The sequence below is a fragment of the Myodes glareolus genome, chromosome 18, assembly GCF_982192425.1.
Source record: "Myodes glareolus chromosome 18, mMyoGla1.1, whole genome shotgun sequence".
NCBI lineage: Eukaryota > Metazoa > Chordata > Mammalia > Rodentia > Cricetidae > Myodes > Myodes glareolus.
Genome location: NC_142043.1, coordinates 21,945,200 through 21,954,405, shown reverse-complemented (window position 1 = coordinate 21,954,405; position 9,206 = coordinate 21,945,200). Strand labels below are relative to the sequence as shown.

General features: G+C 36.7%; 1 pseudogene; it reads right to left on the bottom strand.

Annotated features, from left to right (window-relative positions):
* Positions 1-568: 568 nt before the first annotated feature.
* On the bottom strand, positions 569-8,271 carry LOC146890741 (cytochrome c pseudogene; annotated as a pseudogene).
* Positions 8,272-9,206: the final 935 nt, after the last annotated feature.

Genomic DNA, 9,206 nt, shown 5'->3' with positions numbered 1-9,206 from the left:
TTTAGTGATCTGAAAGAACGTTGGAGGGAATGACCTGGGGGCAGCTGGTCCATGTCACAGGTCGACTATTTACACCCCACCCTGCTTCTCCTCATATTCTGCTCTCACAAGCTTTTCCTGAATTTCTGATGTTAATTCCATATTCATATAATATGGCAATTTCTTTACACTTAACCTGAGAACCTCTAAAACTAATTTGGTAAAATCTCTATTTCCTGCTTTACAAAGCTGCTAAATAATTTTTTAAAAAAACCATACACAACTGCAGTTGGGGATTGATTCGTTTTGAATATCCCACCAAGTCTACTTTAGTTTGGATGTATTACACTACTTTTATTCACACTTGTATCGTGAGTTATATTATTCTGTGCCCTAATATTCTTATAATTCTCTCTCTTTCTTTTTTTACTAAAAGTCACTTTTACTTAAATCAGAAATGTCTATCAAACATTGTTAGCAATTCATGATAAAAATTTTGGTATATGAATTAATTTGTGGTACACATTAAAAGCCATGAGACACTTGTTTTGTAAATCAATAAGGCGGTGAATTACTCATTAGTAGCCTTTTAAAGAGAAGCTGTTAGGTCTGCCCTTTCATCCTTCTTCTTAATTCCAGTGAAGATATTTTTTTTCATTCCAGGGATTTAGCTTCTGGAACTCTTCAAATATTCCCTCAAAGTATCCTCTTCCTGGGTGTTACCTTTACTAGTGTTAGCGTCTGTGTAAGAGAATCCAGTAGCCTGACATTTCTTCCTTCCAAATGGACCATAACGCCAGTCTTATGCTTGACTTCCTTTTCTACAGTGTGGCACTGGGCAAAGTTCTGAACAAAAATCTTCTTATCTTTCTCAACACCACCCTATTTTAATTTGCTCCTGGCTGGTCAACACCAGAATTGCTATGACCCAAAGACAGATGTACTCTCCCTAAAATTTTTTCATGTACCTTTAACTTCAGAAAACTACTGACCTCAGGAAAGGAGAGGGGACCCTGTTACCCTTTTCTGGTTGAATTTGGTAGAATTCATAGGCTTTTATCTTTAGAAATACTTTGTAAATTTCTAGTGAGAATTCCTAAACCTACATGTATATGTGTGCATACACATGTTCCTGTGCATATGTATTTGCATATGTCCCCATTTATGTATGTGCACGGGGGGGCAAGTTTTAAATTTCAAATTCAATTTACCTCATAGATTGCTATGTATAGTATCTATTTCTCTTTGAATGAGCTTGGGCATTTTGATTTTTAGTTATATAAATCTATATGGTTGTCATGTCACTTGGACAAATTGATGACTTTGTCATTATAAAATAAGGTTATTTATCTTCAGAATAGCCTATGCTCAGAATTCTTCTTGGTCAGCTATTAATATGGCTACTACAGCTCTTTTTGTATTACAGCAACATGCTATATCTTTTCAATCACTTCTATTTGACTTATCTCTATGCCCTTGTAGCCAATAACAATTTATCCTATGCAGTGCATAGTTGGCTTATGATATTTTAAAGTTTTACTCTTTAGAAATCTTGTCCAAGTTGTTATTGTATCGGACACTTTTATGTCACTCTGAGCAAATACCTCAGAGGGACAGGGAGGGATTATTCTGTCTCATGGCTTCAGGGAGTTTGGTGCATAGTTGGTTGGCTAGATGTACTCACACAGAACTTCAGGGTGACTGAAGCATGTGGTGGAGGCTGCCATCTTCTAGCTGGTGGACAAGAAACAGAAAAGGGGAGGCATATAGGAAGAAGACTGGAAGGATACAGTCCTAAAGGCATAGTACTAGTGATCCATTTGCTCCAGTCATTCCCACCATGCAGAAGCATGCATCACTGGTAGAGCATGCTCCAATATTTTCATTGTATTGAAATGCTGATTATGGCTGGCACTTCAGGGTCTGGTTGTCTCTAAAAAAAAAAAACAACACATACTCATTCAGGATATACTCCACCAATACCTTAGAAATTTCTCAATTCAAACATGAACTTGTAAATCAGAAATAACTAGAAAACATCATATTGAGTGAGATAACCTAGACCCAGAAAGACAATTATCACATGTGCTCACTCATAAGAGGTTCAGAAGAGGTTTTAAAACATAAAGCAAAGAAAACCAGCCTACAAATCACAATCCCAGAGAACCTAGACAACAATGAGGACCCTAAGAGAGACGTACATGGATCTAATCTCCCTGAGAAGTAGAAAAAGACAAGATCTCTTGAGTAAATTGGGAGCATGGGGACCATGGGAGGGAGTTGAAGGGGAGGGGACAGAAAGGGAGGGGGCAGAGAAAGTTCTGTGTAAAAATGTATAGCTCAATAAAACCAATAAAATCGTTTAAAAATAACTACTACCTGCATATAGACTACCTATGTTTAATGTGGTTGTAGACTTGATTAGCTGTTCATCTACTGTCAACTATTTCTTTTCCCATTGTATGATTGATTATATCATTTTCTTGATCTCTGGTATTTTGATGTTATCTGCTGTATTTCCTTTGGTACTATATTTAGTATAATTGATTTGCCATTTTCTTTGTTGTCTTAGAGTATGTGGTAGGGATCTTCAGCTTACCATATTCTACTTTCAAATGATGCACAGCTTCACATGTAGAATCAGAATCTTACTTCCATTTCCTCCCTTTCATAGTCTTCATGATATTATTGTCATGTACTTTAATTGAACATCTTATGTATGCTACAATAACTTATTGTCAAGCAATCAGGTATTTATGAGCCTCTTGAAAAATACTGGTAATGTCAGGCATTTAGGATTCGGAAGCTGGAGGATTCCCAGCTAGAAGACGACCTGAGCTGCCAAACCGGTTCAAGACCAGCCTGGATAACTTAGCTAAACGCTTGCAAACATAAAGAGTGGGGGAAGAGGAGTTGGGACGATGTGATGTAGTTATATGCTAGAGTGCTTGCCTGGGGTATGAGAGATTTGAGTCCAACTCCAGGAAGGGGAGGTCAACAAGGTATGTTTAACAGATTTAAATAAGAATATCCTACCCAACTAATGCCTTCCATTTAGATATGTATGTTTGTCTGGTTTCATTTGCCCTCTGCCTGGAGAGTGTTCTGTGACCTCTCTTTCAGTAGCAGTTTTCTTGTGACTAATCCGTTCACCTTCTCCTTGTCTTCAGCTTTACTTTTAAATTTATTTTTTATAGCTAACAAATTTTATATTGACAGTATTTTCTTTCAGGATTTTCAATGTGCCGCATCACTGGCATATTTATTAGCTTGAATTGTTTCCAACAAGAAATCTGCTATCATTATCCTCATTCCTTTTCAACACAGTGTGTCTATTTTCTCTGAATGCCTTTGAGATTTTTCTTTTTGTCAGTAACTTTGAGAGATTTGATTAGAAAGACATGGATATGATCTTTTTCATCTCCCATTAAGATTTATTTAGCTTTGTCTGCCTGTGGGTTTGTAATTTTTATCAACTGTGGAAAATTTTGGCTGTTAATCTTTAGATTTTTTTTCTATACCATCTACTCTCCTGTCTATTTTGAAAGTGTGTGTTGATAGATTATCGAAAGATAATAGATTACAGATAGGTGACAGACGGACAGATATATAGACAGATGACAGATAGCTAATAGAAATAGGTAGATAGATGATAGACAGAAGACAGATTATATGTATGATGGAAGATAAATGGATGATAGAAAGATAGATTTCTTAGACGAATACTTTACATATGCTGTACAATTTTTAAGTTACTGTTTTCTTCTAGAGTTACTAGATTAAAAGTTTTCGTTAGTATTTTATGTATGTGACTGATTTGTCTTCCTGTATGGACTAAATGCATGCCTCGTGCTCTTAGGTGCTAGAAAGGGGTTCCAGATTTCCTGGAACCAGCTGTGGTTGGTTTTGAGTGCTGGAAATTGAAACCGGATCTTTTGGAAGAATGTCTTAATTAGAATTTCTACAGCTTGAGGAGACACCATGACCATGACAACTCTTAAAAAAGAAACATTTAATTGGCACAACTCACTTACAGTTTCAGAGGTTCAGTCAATTATCATCATATCAGGGAATGTGGTGGCATGCAGGCAGACATGTTGCTGAAGGAATAGCTAAGAGTCTTGCATCTTATAGGAACAGGAAGTCAACTGAGACACTAGACAGTATCCTGAGCATAGGAAACCTCAAAGCCTACTTTCACAGTGACATACTTCCTCCCACAAGGCCTTACTCACTACAACCAAGCCACTCCTCCTTATGCTACCACTTCCTGTGAGATTATTGGGCCAATTCCGTTCTAGCTACCACATTGAGCATCCAGTGTTCTTAACTAAGGAGACATTGTTCAGTTCTGAGATTACTAGATTTAATTGAAAATTAATCCCAATCCTATCTATATGTTTGACATTTGTCAAAAGAAGTTTTAATTTTTTCATGATATCTATATCAATCCTTAATTTTTGAATTTGTAAGAAATACATTTAAACGTACCATAATTCACTGCCAGCAATAACAACTGTATCAGTTTCAATAGTTTCAATTTCTACCTCATTTGGGATCCTATTTTCCTGCTTCTTACTATGTCTACTGACTTTTGATTAGATATCAGATTTTGTGAATTCTGCCTTGTTGTGTGATTGACGTATGTGTGTGTGCGTGTGTGTGTCTGTGTGTGTGTGTGTGTGTGTGTGTGTGTGTGCTTGTGTGGTGTATATATGTGCAAGTCTATATACTCACATGTGGACATACCACAAAGGGTTCTGAGATCAGAACTGGTTGTCTTTCTAGGTTGGCTCTTTATAATTTAAGGCAGGGTCTACCACTGTACTTGGAATTCATTGCTTTGGCGTGGCTGAGCAGCCCATTGAGCAGCAGGGATATGCCTGTCTCCCTTTCCTCCTGACCAATCCAAGGCTTACATGTTCCTGTAGTCCCTATGGGCAATTTACATAGGTTCTGGGTACTCAAACTCAGTTCTTCTGGGTTTCCAGTCAGGTACTTAAACGATCGAACCTTTTCCCCAAGTAAAAAATTTTACCTAATTATATCCCTAAATTACTTGGAATGAGCTATGCTGACAGTCCTTAGATGTCTATGTTTGCTTGGTTTGGTATTGGGCAAACTCTTGAATTTAAGATACTCCACCTCTTATGTAGCTGAGATTATTCATGTGCCAGCATATCTGATTTTTATTCACTTACTTTTCACAGTTATATTTGGTTATTTCTGTGTGTACACTCACCTAAGAACTATATTATTTTATGAGGGGGGGGGTGTGCACAGCACAGTGCACCTGTGGAGGCAACGGATAACTGAAGTTAGTGCTCACCTACCACCACGTGGGTACCAGAATTGAACTTGTACTTGGCACCAAGTAGCCATTTCTCCAGGACCGAATAGCTTATTTTTAAAGTTTGTTTTTTTAAGTAACACGATGATTTTGTCTTCTTCTACACAGTTCCTTTCCACCATGTCACTTTTGCTCACAGTATATTTTTATTGTTTTTAATTGTCTTTAAAAAGTATATATTTTTAATTAAAATAGGATCACATTGCTTTCCCCATCCCTTTCATCTTTCCTCCTAGGTCTCTGTCCTCAACCTCTCGCATAGCTCCACCTACTGTCAATGGAAACTTCCTTTTCTTTTATTATTATTGCCGCATGCTAGGGCAGAAGGTAAAAGTTGTGGCAGGGTTCCACCCCTAGACAATGAATTACAAGCAACTTATGACTAGTGGAAGAGGGAGAATTAGCGTCTTCCAGGAATGAGCCTCCCTATCGCTTGCAGTACAAAGTTGTCAGCCCTGAAAACATATACACACAAACAGCAACAACAAAACAGATTCAGCAGGCTGTGTTTATATGGGTGTGCTTGCAGTATGCTTCTTATAGCAAATGATAGTAGACTCAGTTTATACTTGTAAATCGTTGATACATCTTTTCTCTCAGGTTATTCCCTTTACTATTATATTTTGACATTCCCATCCAATCATTTTCTGATTCAGAGAAAAGTATTTGTATAGAGCATGATTTTATCATTTAAAAAAACTCCTTGGAAGTCTCAATATTACCACCTCCATCCACCTTTTTTTTACAGTTTCCTTTTTTATAAATTGCATAGCATTCTTTTGTTATTGTTCTGTGTTAACACCAGTATAAACCTTGTAATAATAACATGCTGAGCACTAATCAAAAATGGGAGTAGCCATTGACTCCTACCTGTAATTTGTTATTAGTTATGTTATTTTTTTCAGATTTCTTTCTTTTTTATTGATTTTTATTGAGTTCTACATTTTTCTCTGCTCTGCTCTCTGCCTCTCCCCTCCCACCATCAACCCTCCCCCAAGGTCCCCATGCTCCCAATTTACTCAGGAGATCTTGTCTTTTTCTACTTCCCATGTAGATTAGATCCATGTAAGTCTCTCTTAATGTCCTCATTGTTGTCTAAATTCTCTGGGATTGTGGTTTGTAGACTTTTTTTTGTTTGCTTTATGTTTAAATGTGTTCTAGGAGTGAGTACATGTGATAATTGTCTTTCTGTGTCTGGGTTCCATCACTCAAAATAATGTTTTCTACCTCTCTCATTTTCCTGAGAAATTCAAGATGTCTCTGCTGTGTAGTACTCCACTGTGTAAATGTACCACATTTTCCTTATCCATTCTTTGGCTGAGGAGCATTTAGGTTGTTTCCAACTTAAATCCAAATGGATCAAAGACCTCAACATAAAACCAGCCACACTGAACCTTAAAGAAGAGAAAGTGGGAAATACACTTGAACACATTGGCACAGGAGATTACTTCCTAAATATAACCCCAGCAGCATAGACACTGAGAGAAACAGTTAATAAATGGGTCCTCCTGAAACTAAAAAGCTTTTGTAAAGCAAAGAACATGGTAATCAAGACAAAACAACAGCCTACAGAATGGGGAAAGATCTTCACTAACCCCACATCAGACAGAGGACTGATTTCCAAAAGATACAAAGAACTCAAAAAATTTGACACCAAAAGATCACATAATCTAATAAAAAAAAAATGGAGTACAGACCTAAACAGAGGAATCTAAAACGGCTGAAAGACACTTAAGGAAATGTTTAACATCCTTAGTCACCAGAGAAATGCAAATCAAAACAACTTGAGATCTTACACCTGTAAGAATGGCCAAGATCAAAAAGCACTGGTGACAACATATACCGGAGAGGTTGTGGGGAAAAGGAAACACTTCTGCATTGCTGGTAGGAATGCAACCTGGTACAGCCCCTCTGAATGTCAGTGTGGCAATTTCTCAGAAAATTGGGAAAGAACCTTCCTCAAGACCCAGTAATACCACTTTTAGGTATTTATCCAAAAGTTGCTCAATCGTGCCACAATGACAGGTGCTCAACTATGTTCATAGCAGCTTTGTTTGTCATAGTTATGTTCTTATTTTTATAGAGTGAAAATAAAGCTATTTTATCTACAATAATATTGAATTTTAATGTAAGTGAGAAAGTTTTGAAAAATATGTATGTACTCTAATTAAAAACACATTTTGCTCCAGATTATGTGTTTATGAAAGGAGCTATTTCCATCAAGTCTTTTGTTTTGCTGCAGCTGGGGTGACTCAGGAAGACACTTCCCTGATGACAGCTATCAATCTCCTTCCTGGTAACAGTGGAGATCATATTCATAAGTAGGTATGCCATAGGAACGTAAAAGTTTATCACATATTTTTTATTGACGTTTAATGATGAAAATATGTAGTGACATTTTTATCTTTTTTGTTACTACATTTTTTGTCCACAGACATATTGTAACTGTTTCTTGAAAATAATATGAAAAGCAGATGAAAGCGTCTTTCTGTATTGTTAGACATTTGACACCTAGGTAACGGCAAGTCAAGAGATGCTCAGGTCTTTGGTGTTCTTTCATTGATGTCTTTTGTCAAAATTGAAGGCAAAGCATGAGTCATCTTTCTCAGAATGTCTGTGTCCATTGTACGGTGCCAATCTAGATTTACTATGGGTCAAGTTTCTAGATCTTTGCACATTCAAGAGCTGACTTCTGCTTTTGACAAATCATCTGGAAGACCTGACCTGCAGGGCAGCTATCAATAGCCATTCTGTAACTTTCACATGATCATCTATGCTCACTCGCCCTACTATATCTATAAAAAACACGTTAAACAACATACTGTGGAGGACAAGAGAAGAACTATGGCTCTTCAGGTTTAGCTATGTATAAGAACAAAAACCCTACCTCTCAGGATCCAACAGGAATGGAGCTTTGAACGGATTCCGAAAAAGCATGCCATTGTGCAGTAATGCTGGAAGCATAGCACTGACCTCATAGACATGATGTAGTTGTGGTCCTGCAGTGGAATTTGTGAACCACAAATGCTATCCTTTATTATTATTTTTTTTAGTTGTATATGCTCTCCTACCTGCTAGTCAATTTAAATTACTAAAGTCTTAATTTATTCTCAGAGCTCTTGGATTAAAGGTATTGATAATTAAAAAAACTGGACTTATATTCTCATTCCAAATTTTTATTGAACCTCAGAAGGTGGTGAAGTATCTTTGGTGAATCCAGAATCCCATTTTTTGTGCTTCTGTACTCTTTCATCTATGAACTGTGTATTCATGGTAACCAGCGAAAGTATTATAAAATGCCAAGTCTCATCCTTGGGAGATTTGCAGGCCATTAAACAACACTGAGAACTGTGGTTTAACCTGCAATATGGAAATGGTGAAAAACTAAGTTCTTCAAACTTTAAAAGTTCTGGAATATTAAATTAGAGGAAAATATTTTAAATGTTCTTATGCAATACTAGTGAAAATTGTGACAAGGCCGAGAAAATTGGCATATAAAAGGAATATACACAAAATGAATATGCCACATGCCAATATTGTCAATTTTGGAATATCTACTAATTCCACCATTCTAAAATATTCAGATAAAAGTATTTCTATTTTGCTCCACTCAGGTATGCTTATTATTCATTTATCCTTTCTGTGAGTTTTCCTTTATGCATTCAACAGCTGTGTTCCTTTATATGTCTTCATTAAAATGCAGAATTCAGGTGTCATTGCAGATACTCTATGCTTCAGATATTTTCTACATGTTAATATAACATGTAGAAAATTGGAAAGTCTGGATTGAGTTTTCTAAAATATAGAAATGACTCGGGTGTTTAAAAGAAGATATTCTGCCCACTACCTGGCATCATCCCTGCTTTCACCTGCCAAG